Raw genomic sequence first — 14,019 nt, 5'->3', positions numbered from 1 at the left:
GAGATAAGTCTCAGTTATATTTACCGGGCAGACTGAGGGCTCTGAACCTTTGGTAGAACTATAAGCACTGGTACCAGCATACCACACATGGCCTTAGCAGAAGTGCATTTCCACTACCCCTCATGGTAAGTCAGCTACCTTTCAGGGTCGGAAACCAAGATGGAATGCTGTAGTCTCCACATACTATGATGCATGCAAATACTGGATACAGACTAGCTTCAACAATACATATTCAAAGTGCAGATAACATACAAATCACACATACCTGTACATCACCGAGAGTAGTGATGAATCAGGTCAGTCCTGTTGTCACGTGCCTCATCCGAGTCTGCCTCTCCTCAGCATCAGAGTCACGGGCCCAAAACACTGCTCCAGCATCAATGTCCCACTCCTCCAACAGTGGAATGTGCTTTCTGAAGTCCTGATTATAGAGCATGCAGCATGCAACAATGATCTTGCATACTTTCCCTGGTCGGTACTGTAGGGCACACATGGAGGCAACGTAATCCAGCTTTCAGGAGACCGAAAGTCCACTCAATCACTTGCCTCATCCAGCCATGTGCCTCATTGTACCTGTTCTCCCCTCCTGTAGTTGGATGTCTCACAGGTGTCAGGAGCCAGTGCAGGTTGGGGTATCTGGAGTCATCTGTGTGGAAAAGGGAATATGACTATAGGTAACAATGTTAGGCAGAGTGCAGACTGTGTTGGGAGGGGTACAAATGTCTGTCATGGAGAACAGTACACATACTAATGAGCCAGACCCTTTCTCCCTGTAGCTGTGACATCATTGCAGGGACACTGCTGTTCCTCGGATGTAGGAGTCATGTACTGATCTAGGGAATTTTGTGTTTACATGTGTTATGTATTCATCTGTAAAACACACCACTTGGATATTTAGGGGGTCATTCTGACCCCGGCGGTCTGAGACCGCCGGGGCCAGGGTCGGCGGGAGCACCGCCGACAGACCGGCGGTGCCCCGCAGGGCATTCTGACCGCGGCGATTCGGCCGCGGTCAGATGCGGGAAACAGCGGTCTCCCGCCGGTTTCCCGCCACCCTGCAGAATCCCCCATGGTGGCGGAGCGCGCTCCGCCGCCATGGGGATTCTGACACCCCCTACCGCCATCCTGTTCCTGGCGGGTCTCCCGCCAGGAACAGGATGGCGGTAGGGGGTGCCGCGGGGCCCCCGTAAGAGGGCCCCACGAAGTATTTCAGTGTCTGCCATGCAGACACTGATATACGCGACGGGTGCCACTGCACCCGTCGCACCCCTGCAACTCCGCCGGCTCCATTCGGAGCCGGCATCCTTGTTGCAGGGGCATTTCCGCTGGGCCGGCGGGCGCTCTTTTGGAGAGCGCCCGCCGGCCCAGCGGAAATGTAAGAATGGCCGCCGCGGTCTTTTGACCGCGGTGCGGTCATTTGTCGGCGGGACTATGGCGGGCGGCCTCCGCCGCCCGCCATAGTCAGAATCAGGGCCTTAGTGAATATGTACTCTTCCGGTTTCTGTAGACCTGTTCAGTGGTCCTTGGAGGTACCAAGGCGATGTTAGTCCCATCAATGGCCCCAGTTACATGTAGGACTTTTGATATGCTTTAGAAGGCTGCTTCTACCGTAGGCAATTCAGCACATTGTGAGAACATAATGTTCCTGTGCACATGCTTGAGTACTGACACATCCTGCAACACCTTACTGAACTGCGGCTGTGACATCCCTATAACATGAAAAGAGCCACTTGCCAGAAAATGCAGGACTGACAACCCTGGATTGTTGAAGGAATGGCATGGGGATTTCTTAAACCCGGAATGAGGTCTGGCTCCAACTGGGGGAGCAGCTCCCTAATGCACAAACGGTTCAGTTGATAGGTCAGGATGATGTGGCACTCTTCCATGGTATCAAGATCTACAAGTGGCCGGTATCTGGTGCATTCCTCATCACTCCATAGTGGCGATATCTGGGTGGTGAGACAAACAACAATCTGGGAACCTCACACAATGTTGTGCACCAAGTATTACATATGACAGTCACAAAATTTTGCTCATGCAAGTTGGCTGTCATGTTGTGGGAAGACACATTACTCCACACTCCATTCCTAACCAGACAATGGCACATAATCCCTGTGACAATGGACATATACAGGACATGCAAGCATACACCTTCCATGTGTTCCATCATACGGATCATAAATAGTGACAACTGTAGTGACAAGTGTGGTAATGTCACCAGATACTCACTACATATGTCATTATCCACAATGTGTAACCTAATGTATCAATTTGTGATGACATGCAGGTAATTACACATTGTGAACACAGGACAGTCATGTGACAGACCAATTTGTCATCCACCTGTCCAACATGCACTGGACAGCTGGAAGTGACCTTGTTTCTCCTGCGGAAGTTGTTGTGGCAGAAGGCGGTCTAAACCTCTGTGCAAATTCTCATTGGTTAACATTGACGTCTATGGAAGACTGGGACCAATGATGATCACTGCCGGCTCTGACGGTCATGACCACTGCGGTCGAAACCGCCATTTTGTATGGGCCAGCTCACTTGACACCTGGCATTCGGGCAAGACAGACAACCACTTCATGTGCTGCTGTGTCCTGTATCTTGGAGCAACGATGGCATGCACTGCTTCGCTACAGAGGAACTGGAGAAACTGGTCCTACTCCTGTATCGGTGGTTGTACATGCTCCAGGGCAAAAGGACAGTACATCATCCTTTGTCCTACATGTCGGGTGGAGTTTGACAATGTATGTGTGTGCACATTGACATGTCATGACTGATCAGGTGTTTTGCATGCACATGATATATGGGGTATACTGGCAGTGTGGATGGTCTGTTTATGTTGTGTGTCGCCAAAGGTTTCAGCTGTATTGGTATTGATTACATCATGTCCCCCATTTTCGGAATGTTTCCCATGCAGGTCAGTGCCCACCAGAAAAAAGGGTTATGGAGAGCCATCGCCAAGGAAGTGCGCACCCTGGGGGGTCCATAGCTGGCAGAGCACCCACTGCAGAAAGCGGAGGGAGGACCTGAGACGCTGGGCCCGGAAGACCACAGAGGTCCAGCTGGGGATGGCCTCCCAACGTGTGAGGGGTGCCCATTGGACACTGACCCCCCTAATGGCCCGTAGACTGGCGGTGGCCAACCCAGAGTTGGATTGACGTTTGAGGGCATTACAGCAGCCACAAGGGGGTAAGTGTTGACTGTTCGGTGACTTCTGCATCGTTGTGTACTGTGACCCTCACTGGAATTGGGATTTTCATGGTCAGATGAGATTTAGGGAATGTACAGTCCTGGTTGTCCCACCATTCATGTAGGAGTGTGAGAGGTTAGCTATGTTGAGCCATGTAGAAAAAGAGGTGTTGGTACTTACACACAGGTTCACCTGTATGTATGAGTTGTTCAAGTATTCTATCATGTCACTGGCTGTATCCTCCATCTCTGCGTGTACTGTTGTAGTACAAGGTGATCATATTGGCAATGAATTTTGGTAATGATAGGCATGTTTCGTGAACATTGCAATTGATTACATGTGGTAATCGACCTCTGTACCACATGTACTCCACACATTCCTGTCAGTTGGTTTGTATGCTCAGTTCCTCTGAGCTCAGAATTGTGTAATCCGTAACGGATGACGTGGTCGGGTATGTTCCGGGCCTGGATCGTTGGATCAGTCACTTAGCCAGGTGATTGGCATGTGGTGGTCTTCATTCAGGTGTATAGGCTGCAGGGTTGAGATGATCACTGATGGGCGTGGGTCTTGCTTGCATGACTCAATTGTAAGTGATTGCAAAATGGTCTCTTGTTTAAATGGAAGTGCCTGAATTACGTATTGTGTGTATGTGAAGTGGATGTGTGGGTTATCCACATCTCCTCCCTTTCTGTTACCCCCACCCCCTTCTCTCTCCACCTCTGTCTATGTGTGCATGAGCATCATCTGGCAAAGGAGGAAGGGCACCTGCGAGTGGGGATGCAGCAGCCCATGGGACCCAGGAGTCTCTCATCAGCGAAGCCAAAGGGACCAGTGGAACGGAGGGTTAGGGGAGCACCACGAGGGAGACTGGAGCAACCACCACATCTGATACAGATTCCTCCTCCAATGGCGGCTCCCTGGCGGCGACAGACCCATCTGGCACCCCCCCCAGCACCATCTTTGTCCGCCAACCCCCTTACCAGCACTGCCCTCCCTGTAGCAGCCCACCCATTTGCCCGTGCCTGCTCACCCAGGAGAGTGGATGTCTCCTTGGCCACAGGCACCTCTTCCCCTGCCCCAGTCAGCCCTGCTGCCCTCAATGAGGAGGCTATTGACCTCCTGAGGTACATCTCGGTGGGGCAGACAACCATTGTGAATGCCATCCAGGGACTGGCATCCCAGATACAGCAGTCCAGTGAGTTCCTGGAAGGCATTCACAGTGCCTTGTCTGGCCTACAGAGATCGTTTCTGGCTCTGGCCTCCTTGTTGGTGGCAACCAGTGTCCCTTCATCTTCTGTCCCCCCTCCAGCTACCTGTTCCCATTCCACAACCCCTCTCCCTACACCTGTCTGAAGCAATCCTACAGACAAGCATACACCCACTACAACAGACAAGGTGTGCAAAGACAGACATAGGCATCACAAACGTTCCCACATGCATGCACTCATACAACACAAATCTGCATACACTTCCCCCTCCACTTCCTCCCTTACAGTCACAGCTCCACTCAAACCTGCCAGCACTGCATCATCACACACTCGTCCTGCTATCATTCCTGTCATACCCTACTTCACCACAACATCAGACTCAGACACACACCCCATACACCACATCCACACTCACCATGACTACCATCTCTGCCACCTGCAGCACATCCACCTCACATGCACACACCACTGCAATATTCACTCACACATTAGTCCATTCCCTCTCCCTGCATCTCTTTCCCCTCCTCTTATTGAATTCACATGCACCCACTCACCCACCCAGCATTCACCCACCACACACATGTACACATTGCACACAGCAGCTTCCATGCACAGCACACCAACACATACATCTCTACCTCTACTCCCAACCCTCAATCATGTGACTGTTCCCGTGCCTCTAAGAAAGTTTTTCTTGCCGCTCTTCAACTCTTCCCTACTCCTCTCCCACCCCGTGTTCCCCATAAATGTCATGTCCCCCTGCCCCTCCCTGGTCCCTCCCACCTCCCATTCTGCAGGGTGCCTCCTCTGGAGTCTTGCATGCTCCTCCACCCAGTAAGAAATCCACCCCTCCCAGAGCCAAAGTCTCCCCTCCCAAGCCCAAGCCGAGACCTGCCCCTTTCAAAGTAAAGCCACCCTCTCCCCTACACCCCCAAACCCCTGAGATGCCAGCCTGTCCCACTGATGCCCCTATGACGTGGAGGCCTATTTGCTGTCATGAGTGAAGTTGGGGCCATGATAGAAGAACTTTACGAGTTTCTGCATTAATGCAGATTGGACTTGCCATTTGTCAGATTTTGTATATAGTTTTAATATTTTTGATGGTTCCAATTACATCTGCCCACATTGCTGTGGTTGGCCAGATGAGATGCTAGTCCTGGTTTCCTTCTACTTGGTGGTGTGACATCTGTGTGAAACGGTGTGTGAGATATGTGTATGGGTTGTGTCTGTGTTGTTGCATGTGCTGGGTAGATGGGTTGTGCCATGGGCATGTTGTAATGTGCCTGACTGCTTGCTTGTGTGATTGCATGGGGTGTAGTGTGCATCCGTGTGTACGGTGCTGCATGTGTGGATTTGCTTGTTTGTTGGTTGTACGTGATATGTCATCAGTGTCATTGTTTAGATGTGTGTTTTCTGCTATTGATTGTGTGTCACTGCTACATGAAGTTCATGGTGTTTGTGTATGTGTGATGTTGCACTACGTGCTTGTCTATGCCTGTATTGAGGTGTGTGTGGTTTAGTTGTTATTGTGTGGTTGTGAGGTGTGTTAGTGGTGTTGGTGTGCACTGTGCGTTATGTCTGGCACATATCTGCTTGGCTTTGTGTGTATTGGGTACTTGGCATTGACGTATTTTATGTATGCCTGTGTGTGTCCTTCCCCCTCCGTGTGAGGAATGTATGTCATGTGTGGGAGTGTGTCATTGCCATTTCCTCCACTCTGTGCTAGGCATTTATGGTTGTCATCTTAATTGTTGTCAGTGGCCCTGAAGTTGTATGGTGAGATACAATGCTGGGAAGACTAGCAGTTAGTTTACCAGGGTGGCCGGGGACGCTTCTCTGTGCGTGGAGGTAGGTGTTTCCTTCTGTACTTTCTGTTATTGCCAGGTTTTTCGTCACAGCCAGCCCGTTCCGGATATACGGTGACTTGGAATATGGTGGGTGGGACATTGGGTTCTGCCAGCCTGAAGTTGGCTTCCCCCTCCAGATGCTGCTCATCGGCGGTGCTGGTGTTGAGTTGTCTGTGTTACATTGGGTTCACCGCCTTACTCGTTATATGGTGGTCTGCCCTGCCACCCTGATGGTGGTCAAAACACCGCCACCGGCGTGGTGGTCAGGTTACCACCAAACTCAGAATGACCACCTGAGTGTGAGAGTAGCTGTCTGAGTGTGAAGGTGAGTGTCATAGTGTATCTCTGGGTTTGACAATACATGTAAGAGTCCCTATGTTAGTGTGAGACTGAGCATGGGAGCCTCTTTCTCAGTGAGAGAGGCAGTGGGACAGTGTCTGCCTGGATGTAAGGATGGGTGTGAGAGAGTCTCTCTGATTGTGAGAGTGAGTGTGAGAGTATCTGTGTGCATGTGACAGTGGATGTAACAGCAACTCTGTAGGTGTAAGAGTGTCTCTCACAGTGTTTGCCTGGATGTCAGACAGCGGGAGAAAAGTGTGAATTTGGGGGAAGGCTGACACATCACCACCTCCCTGGGGCTTCATTTTATTGACTCCTGGGGCACTCCATATATTGTTATGCGGCCCCCCTCATGGAACAACTGAAGGCCCTGGGGACTACTAACCCTCAGTATCAGCTCCTGCTGTGTCCTGGGGTGCCCACTCCCAGGACATAGCTGTTTGCTGAGGCTTGGTTGCAGCTTTGAAGCTGCAGCCAAGTCACAGCAAATACTCCAATTTCTGACAGCAAAACCTGTCAAATATCTGATTTCATCTCTGTTCCCTGCACGCAGGTATGCATGCAGGGAACAGAGTTGAAAGGTTTGCTTCAGCACCCACAAAGTTGCTACTTAAAGCAGCTCTTTGGTTGCTGAAGCAATGAGACCACGTGGAGTCCTTGAAGCCAGTAAAGGTCTTGTTATAAAATTAACAAGAAAATTAAAAAAGAAAACATGTAGAGACCACGGGGGAGTCCCCCATAAAGGGCTAAAAAAATCAAACATTTACAAAAGGAATATCTCAGTGTGCAGGTCACAGACCTTCACACTGTGTTGAGGGTTGGAGTCTAGCCAGATTTGTTTCCCTCCTTGTTTTAACTACTTTAAGCCTCAAACTGAAAAGTGATCTTAATCTTTTCAAATGACAAATACATTTTTCCTTTCAATCTGTCAAGAAGTATCTAATTTTAAGTATATCATATATCAAAGCCACTCTCCCTCTCCCTCTCTCGCTCTGTCTCTCTATCTCTTTCAATCTTTCTCCCACTTAGATACCCACTCAGACACTTTTGCACCCACTTACAGATCCACTCAGACCCTCTTGCACCCACTCACAGCCCCAATTAGACCCTCATGCACCCACTCACAGTCCCACTCAGATAGTTACGCACACACTCATGGACCCACTCACAGATCCACTCAGACTCACACACCCACTCACAGGCCCACCGACACCCTCATGCACCCACTCACAGACCCATGCACACACTAATGCACTCACTAAAACACGGATGTAGGCACTCTCCCACCCAGACACTCTCTCAGCCACTCTCACCCCCAGATATACCCTCTCACATCTATTCTTACACCAGATAGAGGCATAAGGCCATAGAGGCTGCAGCCAAATCCCACTGTGCACAGCCAAACAGCTGTGCCCAGCACAGGGTTGGGTGGTGAGGGAGGTTGGCCGTAGGGTCTGGCTGCAGGCCAGGTGTTGTGGGCAACCTCCGCTGCACTTGGTTGAAGGCTGTGCAAGGTGTAAGGTTGGGTGCTTATAGGGGGTTGGCCTCAGGCCCCCTGGACAACAGCTGCTATGCACCCTGAAGGCCATGCTCGGTGGTATTGGATTACCATATAGTGATGAAAATTACTATACCTTTAAAAAAAAACAAAGGTTACAGGGATGTTATAGTTAGGAAATAGAATTAAAGAACACCATAGAAATTCACTTAAAACACCAAAGGTTACAGGGACTTTATACTTAGGCTCAAATTGTGAATGTATAAAACCAGAGAAATTCACCACTTATACACAGAGGTACCTCAAGTAACTACAACTCGTGCCATAAGGTAACTATAACTCATACCCTCGCAATGAACTGCTAATTACGTCACAAACGTTAGCAGTCATAACATCTTTGATAACATCATTGATAATATCAATGTAATATTTGCAGTAACATTTTTGATGAAAAAACTGCATGTCGGGGGCACGAAGAAGTGTTAACAACCATTTTGAGACTCTGCTTCAGCTGAGTCTAAACAAAAAAAAAAGAGAAAAAGGGTGGAAGCTCACCATTACTTTAACCCCCTGGCCTTGGTCCACGGGAAGCCCAAGGACCCCCTGGGTTAATAAGCATTTTTTTAATTCACAACAAAAGTTGTGAATATTCACATATTTCATGGATTTTTTTAAGGAAAAAAGCGCAGTCTCCCATGCTTGCTTTTTATTTTGACCCTGGGTGGGCCAGGTCCAGAGAGAATTTCTAAAATAGAGGAGGGAGGCGCAGGGTCCCTCCTCCTAGGGCTTATCGAAGCTCCTTGGACCACCACCTCCCCGAGACATAGCCATGACCTTCAACCCGCCGATTTTGAAGGTAAAAAGACTTCAATGTTCCATCACTAGGATGATTTAATAGTGAAAACACTAGAAAATGAACAGACACACTGTCAAGCAATACTAGGATTTGAACTTTCAGATAACTGAGTGACTGCACAAGACCGAGATCAGGCCAGAAGTGACTATGTTCTGCTCTCCATCCAAATGTAATTATAACATTCATACCAAACATCTTGCTAGTCTGACTCTTTGATGTCATTGTATGGCGAGACCTTTGCAATGACAATCTCTCTCTGTCTCATCCTACTAGGGGACGGAAGAGAGAGAGAAAGAGAGAGTGACAGGACTGTCGGGGAAGCCTTATGGCCCGGCGGTCCTAGCTGGCTCCCCACATCCTGCGGGAGCCAGCATTCCTCCCACAGGCAGGAAGATGCATTAAATAGCAGATCCCTGCTTGTGGGAGAAATGCCTTCATATGTTTTTCTTCGCACATATTTGTGTGCAGGGAAACAGGTGAAAACGTTCTGCAAGTGAGAACTCTTTGAAGCTCTCACTTGCAGAAAGTGAAGTGTTTGCTCTGACTTGGCAGGAGCTGTCAAAGCTCCTGCCAAGTCAGAGCAAACAGCTATCCCGGAGATGGAGCTCTGGAGTCCGCACATACCCCCTTCATTCTTTTGTTGTAGCCCTGGGGAGGTGGTAATCCCCAGGGCTACTGGGGGCCATGCAGTCCCCTCGCATTGTATTTGTTTAAAGTCCCAGAGACGTGGTGGTCCCCAGGGCCAGGGGGTACGGGCACCCCTCACATTCATTTACTTAGATGCCCCAGGTGGTAGTGGTTACTGGGGATGTGGGGAGGCCACACCACCCCCTGCATTATTGTTACGACTCAGTCGTCCCATTTCCAGGGGGCGCTGTAAGGGGACTGTCAGAAGCCTGGGAATCACCTTGAACACCTATCTAGAGTCCCTTGCTCACTCCTGTTTGTTTCTCTTTTCTCCATGGTACACTTGTGTAGGACTACATTTGCTTCTTGGGACTGCAAATCCCATAATGCACAGCTTGGTAGTCAGGAAAACCCGGATTCTGTTTCCCATTGTTTTCAATGGGAGAAGTCCAGTTGCTCCTTTTCACTGGATCCTCTCCTCCAGGACTTGCAAGTGTCCGAAACCACACACACCTGAAACCTCTCCTGTGCAGCCCAGCTTGGAACTGCTTATAAGCAGCCATTTCCTCAAGCTCCCCGTCGTTCATTGGACTTCAATTCCTTTGTGTTACAGACCCCTTGTCGGATGGTGTTCCAGTTTTGTTCCTGTTCTGTTCCAGCCTGATCCTGATTGTTCCAGCCAGAGTCTGCTCCCTATCTCTTAGCCTTGTATCTGTTTGTTTCTTCCAAAGCCTGCTTCCTGTTTCTCTGCCCTGCTCCTTCCTTGTTTCAGCCTGAACCTTCTCTCTGTTTCCCAGTCCTGTTTACTGCTCATTTCCTACTCCCTGTATTCCAGTCCTGTCCTTGCCTGTTCTCAGTTTCCCAGTCCTGTCTCTGTTTGTCCCAGCCAGAAGTTTGTGCCCTGTTTTCAAGTCCTAGTCCCGCCTTTGCTTCAGCCTGAGCCTGTTCCTAATTCTTGCCTCTGCCTCTTTGTTTGTTCCCTTCTGTTTCTGTTTCTTCTTGGTTCTTTGTGTCTGGTAAGTGTTCTATCAGTCTTCACCAGTGTATACGTGTCTTCCTGTGTACTGGGGTTGGCTCCTGGTTTCCAGGAGGCAATTCCAGCCCCCATCCTTGTCCAGTGTTATACGTTGTATTTCGTGCCTAACTGTGACAGTGTGCTATTGCTGTTTTCTCAGGAATTGCCACTGTGTTTCCAGCTGGACCCACAAGAGCGTGTCCTGTGTATGTAAGTACTATCCTTGTTTGTGCTCTAGGGTCCAGAGACAGAATCACTTCTGCTGCCTCCTTTCTATGGGGCTGGCAGGGTGACTATCTGTAAGAGCAAACTGCACAGAGGCATTGAGATTCCCTGTCACTGTGGGAGGTTCTGCGCCTTACTCTGTGTACAACCCCAGCGTGTTTGTCCACTGGTAATCCGTCTCCTGTTTGTTCACACAAGGGTTGCTCTGCTTTTACTTTCCTGTTTCCTGTGCCTGTCCATAGCTGTCCTTTCCGTGTATGCCTTTAGCTGCTCCTCTGCCCCAGTGTACTACCTCTTTAGGATATTCGGTGACCTCAAGGGGTGTCCCAACCAAAGTCCTGATCAGACCCGTCTGAAACCGTGACAATTATATTTGTTTAAAGCCCTAGGAAGGTGGCAGTCCCGGGGCTACAGGAGGACCACGTGCCCCCCCGTGCACACAGAATATTTTTGCCCCCTGGTAGATGGTGGTTCCTGAAGATGCACACATAACTAGTTCAGGCCTGTGGTGGTGGTGGATCCCAGAGCTATGAGGTGGGTGGGCAGCCCCTTCACATTCAAAATATCAATGCCCCCAGGACGTAGCCCTCCCGTGGGCTTCTTATAAACAAGCACAGCAGCCTTTCCTTGTTTTCTGGTTTCTTTTTTTCTGCAAATTTGCGTTGTTGCGAAATCGTGGCAACATTTTTTTTTAACCCCTTCTGTGCCCAGGACGTAATGGTTAAGTCCTGCGACACAGTGCTCGTGTGCCCAGGACGTAACCATTACGTCCTGGGCACAGAGCCCAGAGGGAGCACTAGCGCTCCCTCTGGGGGTTCCCCCCCACCCCCCCAAGGCAGGGATGGAAGGGGAAGCCCTTCCCCTTCCACCCCCGACCCCCCCCTCCCTTCCCCCCCTGTGACTTCAAGGCACGATCGCGCGCTGATTGTCACAAGGCCTCCTCCCATTGCGCTGGAAGCTCAGCTTCTCTTTCGATCACTTGGAGGAGGCCGAGAGGCTTCAAAGGGAAGGAAAGTTATTGCAAGCAATCCGGCTGCTAAAATGCCCACTAGTCACCAGGGATTTATTTATTTTTTAATGAAATTGGCATGAGGGAGCGACCCCTTGGGCAAGGATCGCTCCCAGGTGGGGCATTTTTTTTAAAGGCCTTTTCTACCCCCCGGGCCTATAATTAGGCCGATCTGCCCCTGGGGGGGGGGGGGGGGGGGGGGCGGGGGGAGGGCAGAAACCTCTGGGCACCAGGGATCATTTTTATTTTATTTTTTATTTTTGAGGTGGGGAGTGACCACTTAGGCAAGGGTCGCTCCCCTAGGGGGCAAATTCTATTTAGGCCATTTCTGCCCCCCTGGGGGGCAGATCAGCCTATTTAAATTAGGCCGATCTGCCCCTAATGGGGACAGAAACCACTAGACACCAGGAAGTTTTTTGTTTTTTTTTCGTGAATTTCACGCAAGGGGAGCGATCCCTTAGGCAAGAGTCGTTCCCCCTGGGGGCAAATTTATTTTAGGCCATTTTTGCCCCCCTGGGGGGCAGATTAGCCTATTTAAATTAGGCCGATCTGCCCCTAAAGGGGGCAGAAACCACTAGGCACCAGGGATTTTTGTTGTTTGTTGTTGTTTTACAGATGGGGAGCAACCCCTTAGGCAAGGGTCACTCCTCTGGAGGGGCAAATTGTATTTAGGCCATTTCTGCCCCCTTTGGGGGCAGATTGGCCGATTTGAGGTCAATCTGCCCCCGGGGGGGAGGGGGGCAGAACCACTAGGCACCGGGGATCTTTTTTTTGGCACCAATGTCACGCAAGGGGAGCTACCCCATAGGCAAGGGTGGCTCTCCAGGGGGTTGGGGGGGAGGGGGCAAATTTATATTAGGCCATTTCTGCCTCCCCGGGGGCAGATACCTCTAGGCGCCAGGGCAAATTTTTTTGTGTGTTTTTTTTTTTTTTTTTGGGGGAGTGACCCATTATGCAAGGGTCGCTCCCCTGGGAGGCAAATTGTATTTAGACCATCGGCGTATTTTGGGTCAATCTGCCCCCAAGGGGGGCAGAAACCACTAGGCACCAGGGATCTTTTTTTTTGCACCAAAATCACGCAAGGGGAGCGACCCCGTAAGCAAGGGTCGCTCCCCGGGGAGAGTGGGGGGTAAATTTATTTTAGGCCATTTCTTCTCCCCCTCAGGGCAGATCGGCCTATTGGGCAGAAACCTCTAGGCGCCAGGGCAAAATTTGTTTTGTGTTTTTTTTTGTTTGTTTGTTTTTTTAGAGATGGGGAGCGCCCCATTAGGCAAGAGTCGCTCCCCTGGGGGGTAAATTGTATTTAGACCATTTCTGCCCCCCTTGGGGGCAGATCAGCGGATTTTATGTCAATCTGCCCCCAAGGGGGGCAGAAACAACCAGGCACCGGGGATTTTTTATTTTTTGCGCCAATGTCACGCAGGGGGAGCGACCCCGTAGGCAAGGGTCGCTCCCCAGGGGGGCTGGGGGCACATTTTTTTTAGGCCATTTCTGCCCCCTCTGGGGCCGGCTTAGCTAGAGGCCAAAATCCATACGTAGGCACTTTGCAAAAAACACCTCTGTTTTCTGTGAAAAAATGTGATGTGTCCACGTTGTGTTTTGGTCCATTTCCTTTCGTGGGCGCTAGGCCTACCCACACAAGTGAGGTACCATTTTTATCGGGAGACTTTGGCGAACACTGGGTGGAAGGAAATTTGTGGCTCCTCTCAGATTCCAAAATTTTCTCTCACCGAAATGAAAGGAAAAAGTGTTTTTTTGGTCAAATTTTGAGGTTTGCAAAGGATTCTGGGTAACAGAACCTGGTCAGAGCCCCACAAGTCACCCCATCTTGGATTCCCCTAGGTGTCTAGTTTTAAAAAATGTGCTGGTTTGCTAGGTTTCCCCAGGGGCCGGCTGAGCTAGAGGCCAAAATCCACAGGTAGGCACTTTGCGAAAAACACCTCTGTTTTCTGTGAAAAAATGTGATGTGTCCACGTTGTGTTTTGAGACATTTCCTTTTGTGGGCGCATGGCCTACCCACACAAGTGAGGTACCATTTTTATCGGGAGACTTAGGGGAACACAGAATAGCAAAACAAGTGTTATTGCCCCTTGTCTTTCTCTACATTTTTTCCTTCCAAATGTAAGGCAGTGTGTAAAAAAAAACATCTATTTGAGAAATGCCCTGTAATTCACATGCTAGTATGGGCACCCCGGAATT

The sequence above is a fragment of the Pleurodeles waltl genome, chromosome 5 (assembly GCF_031143425.1).
Source record: "Pleurodeles waltl isolate 20211129_DDA chromosome 5, aPleWal1.hap1.20221129, whole genome shotgun sequence".
In the NCBI taxonomy this organism is placed as follows: Eukaryota; Metazoa; Chordata; class Amphibia; order Caudata; family Salamandridae; genus Pleurodeles; species Pleurodeles waltl.
This window is presented reverse-complemented; position numbering follows the sequence as displayed.